Below are 12,184 nucleotides of genomic sequence, written 5' to 3'. Positions count from 1 at the left end.
GAGCAGATGTGTGTGTGTGTGTCTCAGATAAATCCGTTCTCACACCCCTGGACCAGATACTGTAAACTGGAACAATGTGCAGGGTACTTCCTTAAAAGGTGTATGCATGCAAAATTCACGTGTGTAGTGTTTGCGAGATGAATGTGAATATGACCTGAATGTATAAAAGCCACTATAATAATACGGAATTGAGAGTGTGGATGTTGTCATATTCCCAGATGCAAAGAGAGTGTCACCTCACAAACCTGACACTTGGTGATACCTAACACATGCTAATCCCTGACACACACACACACACACACACACACCCTTGCAGCTTCCCTCGGGACATGAAGTGTGAAAAAATGATGTAACTGGCCTATTTCTTCTTTGGGTGCTTAACTCCTCAGCCTGTGTCGTGCACCATTTAAGATGGGTGCTCAGGGAACTAAAATCCTTCATACTGTAAATGAAACATGGCAAAATAAGTGTGGTACCAAACTGTTTGGGTGCTGCCCCATAAATGATATAAAAGCAAAATAAAATTTGATTTAGATGGAAATACGTTGGAAGAATGACTTTGCAAGGTTATTTCACTAAGTTTTGCACATCACGTTGAGTGTTTCTTACCATCAAATTCAATCGCAGAGCAGGAAAAATCTGGAGGAGAAATATAACAGATGTTCACACTATTATTGAATCTACTCGTCTCTGATATCTCGCTCTCCTTCAGAACCCCTATGTGTGAACACCAAGGCCATTCCATGCTCTGAACAAAAATACTATTAAGCCAGAAACAAAACATCCAAACAAACACTTCATTTGGTTTCCAAGTAGGGCAGTGCAAAACTACATACATTTAAAATCGACTAGTCAGTGGTTTGCCTGGTTGACTAGACCTGGGGCTTTCAAACTGGGGTCTGGCCAGAAGAAAAAAAAAAAAAAAAATTAAAAAAATTCTAAAACTGATCATATTTCCCGATATTATTCACAAATTATATTATTCTATTGACAGATGAGATGAAAAAATAAATGATAGTGTAAACTTAAAGTGTACCATTATATTATTTTAAAGATGCCTAACTGTGCGTTCACACCGCCGGCGGCGAGAGCGTCAAAGTGGCCGGAAGCCATTCATTTTCAATGAGAGCCGGCGGCGAGCTCCGGCAAGGGCGGCGCGACGCGTCTTGGACGGCGAGAGCGGCGAGAAGAGTTGAAATCAAGTCAACTTTATGGTAATAAGCTATGACGCGGTTCGGCGGCAACGGCGGCAACCAGTCGGAATGTAGAAGTCCTCCGCCTGAGGGAATACGAGAGAACACAATTCTGTAAACTTTGGTTCCCACCACATTAGTTCCTAAGCAAAATGGAGGAAAAATTAATCATTTCTGTTGCGGGTTTCCCGTTATTGTACGACTTGTCATCCATGGTGTTGTCAGTTTGATTAGAAAAAGCTGCGCAACACTATTTATAGGCAACATTTTCGCGCTAGAACTTCTTTGAACTAAAAACGCTTGTTTTTTAAGCAGGAATGCAATTCATTTGCTCAAAATAATAATGATTTTGACCAATTGCAGCAACGGTTTTTGCGGCCCTTTTAAATAAAGTTTTTTATAAAATCACGCATTCTAATCTACGTCAGAGCGTCAGAGCGTCCCCGAATCTTTCTACGGCGTCGGTGACAGGGCGGCGAGAGCGAATTTTGCCGCTCTCGCCGGCGGCGGTGTGAACGTACAGTAATTTTGTTATGGAGGTCTCCTACTACAACAGTTTTACAAGCATCAAGGTCAAAAAACACTTTAATTTTCTCATAATATGCATTGCACATCACCACATTTTTCAAAGATTCTCAAAGTAACTATCTCTGTGGCTATCTTCATGGCAAAAACTGAATTACAAAAAGAGACATTACCATACCTGAACCTTAGCTCCGGAGGCTTCCTAAAGCTCAGAGATTGTACACATTGTAACGACAGCAACGATGGCGTCAATTTTGCCATATCAATTCAAGCACGAGTCAGACGATGAAGCATTGGAAGAACTAGTTATTTAACCCAAACCTCCATCGCAAGGACGACTTGAGCAGGACGCTACTTAGTTTGTCTTACATTATGAGATGTTGCAACTGTAATTCCTCACCATCAGCATTAAAAAGAGTATGTCCATCAACAAACCGATGTGTATATTTCTAATTTATTGCGATGAATTAGCGGGAACTGTATCATTAACTGTATCAATAACAGTGACACCAGTGATGTAACATTAAAGTTTGTGAAACAAATCTTGCTCCATCCTTTATCATTACTCAAAGTAGTAAAAACAACAGACAATCTGCATTTATGGACATAATTTTAGGTAACAGCGTGCCCACAGCTGATTAGCAGAACTATTTCCGTAAGACAGTAACATGATTTAGCTGGAGACCTACACAATATAAAACACAAAGCTATGTATTTTGAACACCCGGTAGAAAATGTATACATCAATAGTTAATCTAAATTCTAACAGGTTGTGATTCTGAGGAGCAAGTTGGTCCAAGTGGTATCCCATCCTTAATGGATAAGCGTTTAGTAAATTCCACTTAAACCTCACAGAGATTTGAGAAGCAATAGTCAAAAGGTTATACTGCTGTTGTATCGCTGTGGTAATTTAGCCTAACCACTGACTCTTCAAATCCACATCCTTTGGAAGTGTTTACACAGAGAATTTGCTTTTGCAGACCAGAAAACAGCGCCTTCTCAACATGTACACAACACGAACCACCTACGGTGTTTGAGGCGAGGGCGGGTCAAAGTAGACATTGTTAATGTCGCGTGCAGCCATTGAAGAGCAAATTTGTTACATTGTTTTGTTACATATATAAAATACGGAAGTAAGACTGGAAATACTAATGACTTGTTTGGCAGTTTAGAATCAATTCTTTTTTTGAGAGAGAGAGACAATAACTTTATTTATCGTGCACTTTGATCTTTCTTTATATATGAAAATAAATACAGAGCTGCCTTTATATTTTAGAAAGGGACATCCCTTGCAAAGGGAACAACATACATACTTGGTGACCCAAAAAAGTCTGAAAACCCGTGAACTACTAGACTAACACAGACAATCTGTCCTTTATACATAAGAAAATACATAAAAGACAAACAGCGAGATGAAATGCAACAGACTGGAACAATGCACAAGACAAGACGCTTTTTCTTAACACTCATGGATGATCCAAAAATAACATGAGATGTAATGCAGAATGCAATGACCAAAGACTTCTGTCTAAATCTGGATGGTTGCAGTTTTTTTTAGAGCACAGTCACTTAAAAAATACATCCAAAAGTACACCTACATAAGTAAATAATCCAACATTTAGATACATTAAACTTCACTGATCGACTAGTCAGTTGTTGGACCAATCCAAAAATGATGTCTGATGTCACTTAATGACTGACACAATTAAACAATGATGGAAATTGTATCAGAGCAGATTGCACGTTCAAACACATCCCCAAAGCTCGCTGTTAAGAGTGACACTACGGCACCACCCTCTCATGTACAAAACTAGGCCTACAACTTGACTGCCTAAGAATAGCTTAACACACATAAAAAAGTGGGTTTAGTGTCCTACATCAAGCTGCCTGTAGTACCACATGGTTGATTCTCCAAACTGACAGAAAAGAAGAAAGGATGACAGAAAGTAGAGTCCTCTTCTATAAACAGAACTTTCAAATCTAAGGACGAGTTCTTTAACTGGATGCGCCGATTCAATTACGTAGCACGGAAATGGGAGCAGCTGGTACGCTTGTGTGATCTTTAAATAGTCTCCCACCTCTGCGTGTCAAGGCTGGCTCGTGTGTTTAGTTTTGGGCTGAGACAGCTGCCGATGGATGAGAGAAAAAATTGTTACATGAACTGGAGGTCAATGGAGAGCTTCGATTTCACAAATTTTTGCCAACTGCGTGGGGAAGACAGTATCTACGGTGAACTTACAATTCACCAATGTAACCCAAACGCAATCTTACTGTAATTTCAGAAATCGCTCTAGAAGTTGGCCTACCTCTCTGGCCGAGACCTCAACCAGAACGCAAGAGCTCCGTTGATGGAACTATGAAGCGAGACCTGTATTTCCTATCTCCAGACCGCATTTAACACCCCTGGCTTCCTTCAGAATGACTGGGCAGTACTGTACGTTCCCATTCCGAACCGTCTGCACGTCATAGCCACGCCTGTCCCAGAAAAGCTCCGCTCACCCCAGGGACCAGTGGCCCACATTCCAAGGAGCCCAAAACACCAGTCCGAACCAAATTCTGCCCTCCTCTCATTCCTTCTTGTACATAGCCTAAGAAACTAACAACACACATACAACCTTGACCAAGTCATGTTCCAAGGAAAGGATGTCAATCCTTGTTTCCTAAAGAGAAACTTTTTTATAGAGTTGTAGAGAAGTCACTCTCCATTTCCCGCATTTAAGAACTTGTGACTGAATCCTGATAGCTGGCAAACTGCATTTAGTGAGGAGATCTCCTGGATACAAAGCAACTCAATCAGAAATGGATGATGTGTAAGTGGTAGAGCTGAGTGAAACACATTCTCATGGCAATTCGTAACCATTTCAAGTTTTGTTGAATCGGCGGCTAATTCGTATGAATTCATTCAATAACATTTGTTAGTTTTTTGTATAATCTTACACCCCACCAATGGTTAGGGACCATTGTGTGTAGAGACCAATCATACACTGTTTTACAGCTGGAGCACGCTTGGATTGGTTTGTAAGTAGTTCTTATGTTCAGTAAAATCACTTGTTTGTAGGCTTTTTGGACCCTTGGTTAATTATGTTTCGAAATAAATGGCAAGCCTACCTAATCCATTGCAATGGCTTGAAGACATTAATACATTAATAATACGTAAAAAAGGCAAGCTCACTTCATTTTTCCTTGTGTGTCTGCTGCACGTGTTTTGCACAAGACGCACACACCTCATGATGACCTTGCTTAATCGACCATCGTTAAGTTTTATCAAATACGTTATTATCGACAATTAATCGATTGTTGATTAATCATCAGCAGTCCTCCTAGTACAGATCACATTGTACAAATACATACAAAATCGACATTTTCTAATGAGATCAGGTTGGAACCACAATCAAGCCTGTTTCACACCCCATGCAAAAGCAGTACATATTTCAGTACCCATATTAAACAAAGGGGTCAAGGTTTGGCTGGTTAACATGGTTTGGCCCTTACGGTGCGTGTCCACTGGCGCGGTGCGAGCAGAGCGGAGCGAGCGTTTTCAATTCATTCCTATGGAAGTTGAGCTTCACGCTCGTGCAGTGCATTTTGGGATTGCCAGCGGACCGGAGAAAGCGTTGAAAAACGTCAAAGAGCGTCGAGAGCGTCAAAAAGGTTGGGCAGTTCTTGACTTTATGCAAATATCAAGCGAAAAACGCGGTCGGCAGCCAATTGCTGTGAGGTTCGGGATGTGACGTCTGTCTTATAGCGTTGCCAGCGGCACTGAGCGGAGTTTTGCCGCTGTAGTGGACACGCACCGTTACTGGTAGGTAGGTGTAATAACTACATCACCTGGCTGCAGAGAGATTTCTGGCAGACATAGCATGCTTAATACAGCAAAAAATATGGTAAAATGCACTACAATGCGATTTATCGAAACAATCTTTTACAATATAGGCTTTTATGAAGCAACAAACTGCTGAAGTAAACTTTTCACCCAGCCACTCACTATTCGTTACATCTGACTGACAGTTAAAAGCTACCCCCTTACATACTGGTGATGATAAATCTCAATGGCCAACCCCAGATAACCAATGTATAATGTACAGGTCATTATTTAAAAAAAAAATTGTTTAAATGTAGCAACCCAGAAATCACTTTATTTTCTGTAAAGCCACAGTGTGAGAGTACAGAACGAACCTGCTGTTCCAGTTACGCATACTGCTTGTGCATGCAGTGTGAAACAGACTGTAACAGAACTTACAAAAAAATATTTTTAATTCATCTAGACAATACACATTCTCATAAGCCATCAATATGCAAAAAGCAAATGAAAAGACATAATTTGCAACTTAAAGGAAATTTAGACCAGTCAATTTTTTCTATGCTCATGGCAAGAGCCAGGTTTAGTTATTTAAAAATAAAACCTTAAGACTTGGATTAACCTGGTTAAAACCCTTTTCAAAAGTATCAACACATTTCATCAACACGAATAAAACACGTTTCTCAAAGGGGTACAAGTATTCCAGTCCAGTAAAATATGATTATATGAAATATGATATGATTCAAACTTTGCTGAATTTTCTCCTGATAGTAAAAATGATGTGCTCCTTTCAAGCAACGTGTGTAAATGACTTAGACCAGTCTATCAACATCCCTCCCAAATAAAAACAATTAATGTCTTCAACATCTACACATCTCTCTGTAGAAACCATTTAGATATACAATCAAAAATATCTATTAGCCTACACCAAAGAGTTTAAACAAATGAATCTCAAACTGAAACATAACTATTTAAATAACTACTAAAGACAAAATATAACTATAGCCTAATCTTGTCATCTAACCACGATTTTCAACCAGGGGATCATTGTAAATACATAAAACAAAATTTTCATTACAATGACTCAAAGCAAAGATTTGTAAAGCGTACATTTGTACTACTGACGTTAGTTATAATGTTCATAATCAAAGTTGTTATAAAGAAAATAACAGTTTAATCTGTGGCTCCTGGGTTTTCTAAATGTCTCCGTGTCAATAAAAAACATCCCCGATCTACAGGATTCCACTAAACACGTTCTTGTCATCACTTGTGTCCTCCTTGAGATAGAATACCAATGCGAGTCAAATAAGACGGTCTGCATTAACCACACTGAGTAACAGGAATATTTCTTAATAATATTAGCTTAACAATAATTGTCCTTCACCCTACCTTGCAACCGGCAATCCATCTCAATCTTTCACTCATGCACACACCAGAGAAATTAGAGCTTCACTCGAGCAATGAATGAGTGAGTGATGCTCTGATGGAGCTCCGAGCTAATCAAGTCCTCAAAACGACTCGTGCACAAAGAACAAATCGGATGAGATCTTCCTGCAATGTTACGCAAGCTGACGAGATCGGTCTCTGCATGTGATAAGCATCGGACAGACACCGGCTCTCGTAAACGGTTTCGTTAGATTTTGAGTAACAATGGACAAAAAACAGGCGGTAATTGCGAAATGCTCACTGCGAGTTGACGCGCGTGCTCATCGCACGTATTTCAAATGGACATGGAAATGAGCGGTGGTACATTCAAAAAAGAATTGGGAATGTTCTGTCAAATTAAAATGCTGTATGTTTCCCTTCAGAAACCCCAGTCAACAAATACGCATTTGTAAAAACAGCTCTCGTGCGTTGCTGAAAAGTCAGCTGATCATCGTATATCTTTTCAGTACCTAATCCCAGACTAAAGGGCATTTGCACCGTTCGTATTGATTATTACATGCATTTAATGCATGGAATTTGGAGAAGAAGAAAAAAACAGAACGCAAGCGTGCAAAGATGATGGGGAGCATCACGATGAGCGCAGCGCCGCTACAACTTTGATTACAAATATTACCGCATTGTTTTTTTTTTTTTTCATAATAAAAAAACACACATGTTTGGCTGTATTTGTGGAGGGAAAGCCTATGACTAAAAAAATTGTTGTATGAGCACGAGTGCCTTTGTGCATAACACTTAAAAACATAGCAGAAAGCTGAGTTTTGCATTGAAACGCTTTCTTTCCAATGCGATTAACCTGCGCGTGCATCATCTGGTTAATAGGTAACATCTCTTACCTTACCCTATTACGTCTAAGGCACTGGCCCTCCTCTTCCCCCGTCTAGTTTCACTTCATGTACAAGGCAACACGGATACTTTTTCCTTACTCTCTTTTTCCAACCCCCATTGAAACTTTTGCCAAAGATACCGGAAATCGAAGGACAAGAAGTATGGTAATTGTAGTTTAAAGTTTGAAGAACCTCGGTCCGCTTCCATTGTCTGCCTCAACATAATTGACTACATTACCCATGAGTCGCTTCAGGGGAAAGCGAACCAATGCAACTCATTCCACTATTATAGTTTAAATGTTGAATGCATGTGAATATTTGGTGTATTTATGCGTTTATTATTTGTATTGTTGTGGTGTTGTAGTGAATTATTAATTTAGAAAAAAAATACGATATCTTATCGTTTACATTTCGGTGTGAAACCGAGTGCGAATCATTTTAAAGCAAAGGTAAGCAACGACAAGAAATTATTTTACTGAAGTTGACTTGTTCGCCCTGCACGTAATGTGTATTATGTATTCTAATAGAAATTAGCCTAGGCTACTGAGCCAGCAACCATTTTAAATATTTGTCATCAATTTACTTAGAGATGATTTCTTAAATGTAATATGAGACACGATATATTGGGGTAAAGAGAGTATAATTTATAACAATGAAATATAGTACCTATAAAAGTTCTTAATCTGTGGCTGTTAGAAGATATCCCCAAAACACAATATGCACTTCAGACTAACTTGTCACAAAACATCTACATTGTTTGTAATGTTACACAGTTATTTTTTAGCAATACTTACAACATTGTTTACAGTCAGAAGCAATTGGAACATCCATTTTGCCTGTGTATTTAATTTGTAATAAATCTGAAGTATATACAAAACAAAGCCTTTTCTATTTTTTTAATTCTCCCCTTCTGTTTTGTGTAGAATGTTTGGTGGAATTTTCTACCGCAGTGGGGTAAATCACTCATTTGAGAGAACAGGCTATGTGAAATTGGTATAGTATAGTGTGCATAAAAGTGCAAATATATTGAAATCAAATCTGGCATTTGTATTACATCTAAGAAGACGTTACAGAAGAAAAGCAGCAAGAGGCCTGATAATCATAATTTTTATCTGCATGTGTTTAAAATAGGTCATCATAATCATGGACCTTGCTAAATTATGCAATGGCACAAGATGTCAGTGACTTTTCAACCAAGTTTTCTTTAACACAGCATGGTGGTTCACATTTAACTACACCAAAAAGAAAAATGCAGGTTTTTCATGTAGCCTATAAGTGTTGTCATTTAAAAGTAATTCCTGTAGGGAATATATAGTAACAGAGTACTGCCATCCAGTGGACCCTCTGGAGAAGTGCTAATAAAATTGTTGCTGATAGTGTCGTGGGCCGCTCACTGACATCTAGCACTTTTGAACTTTGGGGGACCCTTGGCCTTTTCCTGATCCTGTCTCCCAATTTCTTTACTGTCCTATTATGATAAAAGGCAAAAACGGCAAAAAATAAATCTTTAAACTGTTGCTGGTTAAACTCCATTCACACAGGGAATAAACCCCCTCTTTCAAGGCTGACTTTTTATAATAAATAAATTAAAAGATAACACATAAGAATAATTTGTAAAATAGAGTGTTGAAATAAACTTGGAGAAAAACCCTGTGAAATATCACATGTTTCAGGGAGCTTTCCTGATTAATTTATTACAAATTATTTATTTTTTTAATCGTCAAAAGGAAAAAAACTTTTTTTTGCCTTGTGTCACTGGTGGTTCCAGCAGGAATGAAAAAAGCGGCAGGATCTATGTGCAGAAGTCTTTACATGGTTGTATCAACATTTTTCATCATGGGGGTGGGGGAACGAATTCTGACAGCTGGATTGTTCAGCGTCATTCCCCCCAATGTTTCTTAAACAAGGTGGTTCTAATATTTATCAAACTGATACTGGTTGAGCTCAATCCACATTGAGGATAGAATCAGCATCTTTTAAGCCACTACATCAACATCTGGGGAACGGATTCTGAAAGCTGGATTGTTTACTGTCATATTCTGTTCCCCCCATGTTTCTAAACTCCAAGATGTTCTAATATTTATCAAACTGATGCTGTTTAAGCTCCATCCACACATCATAGAATCAGCATCTTTTAAGCCACTACATCAACATTTCTTATCATGTGGGTGGGGTAACGGATTTGTTTGCGATATTATATTGTTCCCCCCATGTTTCTTTATCAAGGAGGTTCTAATATTTATCAAGTTAATGTTGGTTAATTGGCACTGTTAGCATCATGGGCAGCACGCTGACATGTACTGTTGTGCTTCTGGCGAACTGAGTTCAAGTCCCAGATTTTTTCTGATTCCATTCCCCTCTTTCTCACTAATTTGAGAGAACAGCTAGGCTATGTGAAATTGGTATAGTATAGTGTGCATAAAAGTGCAAATATATTGAAATCAAATCTGGCATTTGAATTACATCTAAGAAGACATGTTATTGAAGAAAATCAGCCAGTGGCCTGAAAATCATCATTTTTATCTGCATGTGTTTAAAATAGGTCATCATAATCATGGTCCTGGCTAAATTATGCAATGTCACATCAGTGACTTTTCAACCAAGTGTAGTGAGTCAGTTGAAATTTAATTGTGAGATAACCTCGGTAGTTAAAATGGTCAGATGGCTCAAAGGGTGGCTGTACTCGTGGGACATGAAACCCCATGACTCCATAAGTAGTTCATGCAATGAACTGTAAGCAATGTAAGCAAGAATGTATCAAATGTACTGTATGTCCAAATTATTAGGGCCCAAGCCCTGAAAGGGCGGAGGCCCTATTGTTTTCGTAAGGATTATTTTTTTTTTTTTTCTTCATTATTTTTTTTTTTGCCTTTTTGCCACTTTTGGGGCCCTTAACATGCTCAAAAACTCTTGAAATTTTGCACACACGTCAGAACCCGCGGCCATCAGGGCCGGGCTGAAGCTGGTACCGGGGCGTGGCAGGGGGGCTCGACAGCGCCCCCTGGAATGGGGTCCGAAAACTTGGTCCATAAATCAAACACGCTTGCATGTAATAATATGAAACTCAGTACACATATAGATCTCATCGGGCCGAACAACTTTCGTGCTCTAAGTTTTACAAAAGCCCAACAGGAAGTCGGTTATTATACGTTGTTTGGAAAACGCATACAATGGAATGTGAAATACTCCTCCTAGGGATTTCATCCGATCGCCACCAAACTCGGTGAGAATAAAGTCAAGACATTGAGGATGAATTCTTGCGAACGGATTTTTGATATCTCAAACGGTTTGGCCGTGGCGAGGAAACAAATTTATGGCGAATAATGGGACACAGGAAGTGTGTTATAACTTCTGCATACATTAACTGATCTTGATGAAACTTCAGCAGTGTGTTTGTTGTAAGAGGCCGATCACATGGATGTGACTATTGTGAGTCAAAGTTATAGCGCCACCAACTGGCAGCAGGAAGTGTGTCACTTTCAAAATTCTTTGAATTCACCCTCTTAATTTTACCCGATTTGCTTCAAACTTTATGTGTATAATGTAGACACACGGCAGATGTAGACCTGTGAAAGAATTATTGATATCTTAGATACTGTTGCCGTGGCAACGCATCAAACTTTAATATTCTTTTCGGATGCGTTTGAGACTCTTAGCATGCTTGAAATTGGATGAAACTCGACAGATACATCACATTTATTAGCCAGTAGACATGTGAAAAGTTTCAGAAACGGGCGTGGCAGGGGGGCTCAACAGCGCCCCCTTGAACGGGGTCTGAAAACTTGGTCCATATATCAAACACGCTTGCATGAATTAATATGAAACTCGGTACACATATAGATCTCATCGGGCCGAACAACTTTCCCTCTGTCAAGTTTCACGCCAGCCCAACAGGAAGTCGGCTATTATGGGTTGTTTGGAAAACGCTTGCTGTGGAATGTGAACTACTCCTCCTAGAAAATTCATCCCATCCCCACCAAACTCGGTGTGCATGAAGTCAAGACATTGAGGATGATAAATTGCGGACGGATTTTTGATATCTCAAACGGTTTGGCCGTGGCAAGGAAACGAATTTATGGCGAATAAGGGACACAGGAAGTGTGTTATAACTTCAGCATACATTATCTGATCTTGATGAAACTTCAGCAGTGTGTTCGTTGTAAGAGGCCGAACACAAGGATGTGACTATTGTGAGTCAAAGTTATAGCGCCACCAACTGGCAGCAGGAAGTGTGTCACTTTCAAAATGCTTTGAAATCACCCTCTTATTTTTACCCGATTTGCTTCAAACTTTATGTGTATAATGTAAACACACGGCAGATGTAGACCTGTGAAAGGATTTTTGATATCTTTAATACTGTTGTCGTGGCAACGCATCAAACTTTAATATTGTTTTTT

The 12,184-nt window shown here is 39.2% G+C and overlaps 1 protein-coding gene across 4 annotated transcripts in view; it reads right to left on the bottom strand.

The window, feature by feature from the left end:
- phactr4b (phosphatase and actin regulator 4b) overlaps nt 1-7,903 on the bottom strand; it is a 47,689-nt gene extending 39,786 nt beyond the window's left edge. The window contains exon 1 of one of the 4 annotated variants that reach the window (XM_081389720.1): nt 7,802-7,903. The gene's annotated coding sequence lies outside the window, so the exon portion shown is untranslated. Of the gene's footprint in view, nt 1-4,024; nt 4,087-7,796 lie in introns of those variants that run through there. The other 3 variants (XM_081389724.1, XM_081389721.1, XM_081389722.1) reach the window with 3 other exon arrangements.
- Nucleotides 7,904-12,184: the final 4,281 nt, after the last annotated feature.

Source organism: Scardinius erythrophthalmus (assembly GCF_964197995.2).
Source record: "Scardinius erythrophthalmus genome assembly, chromosome: 16".
Taxonomy (NCBI): domain Eukaryota; kingdom Metazoa; phylum Chordata; class Actinopteri; order Cypriniformes; family Leuciscidae; genus Scardinius; species Scardinius erythrophthalmus.
The sequence above is the reverse complement of the archived record's forward strand: the minus strand, read 5'-3'. Positions and strand labels throughout refer to the sequence as shown.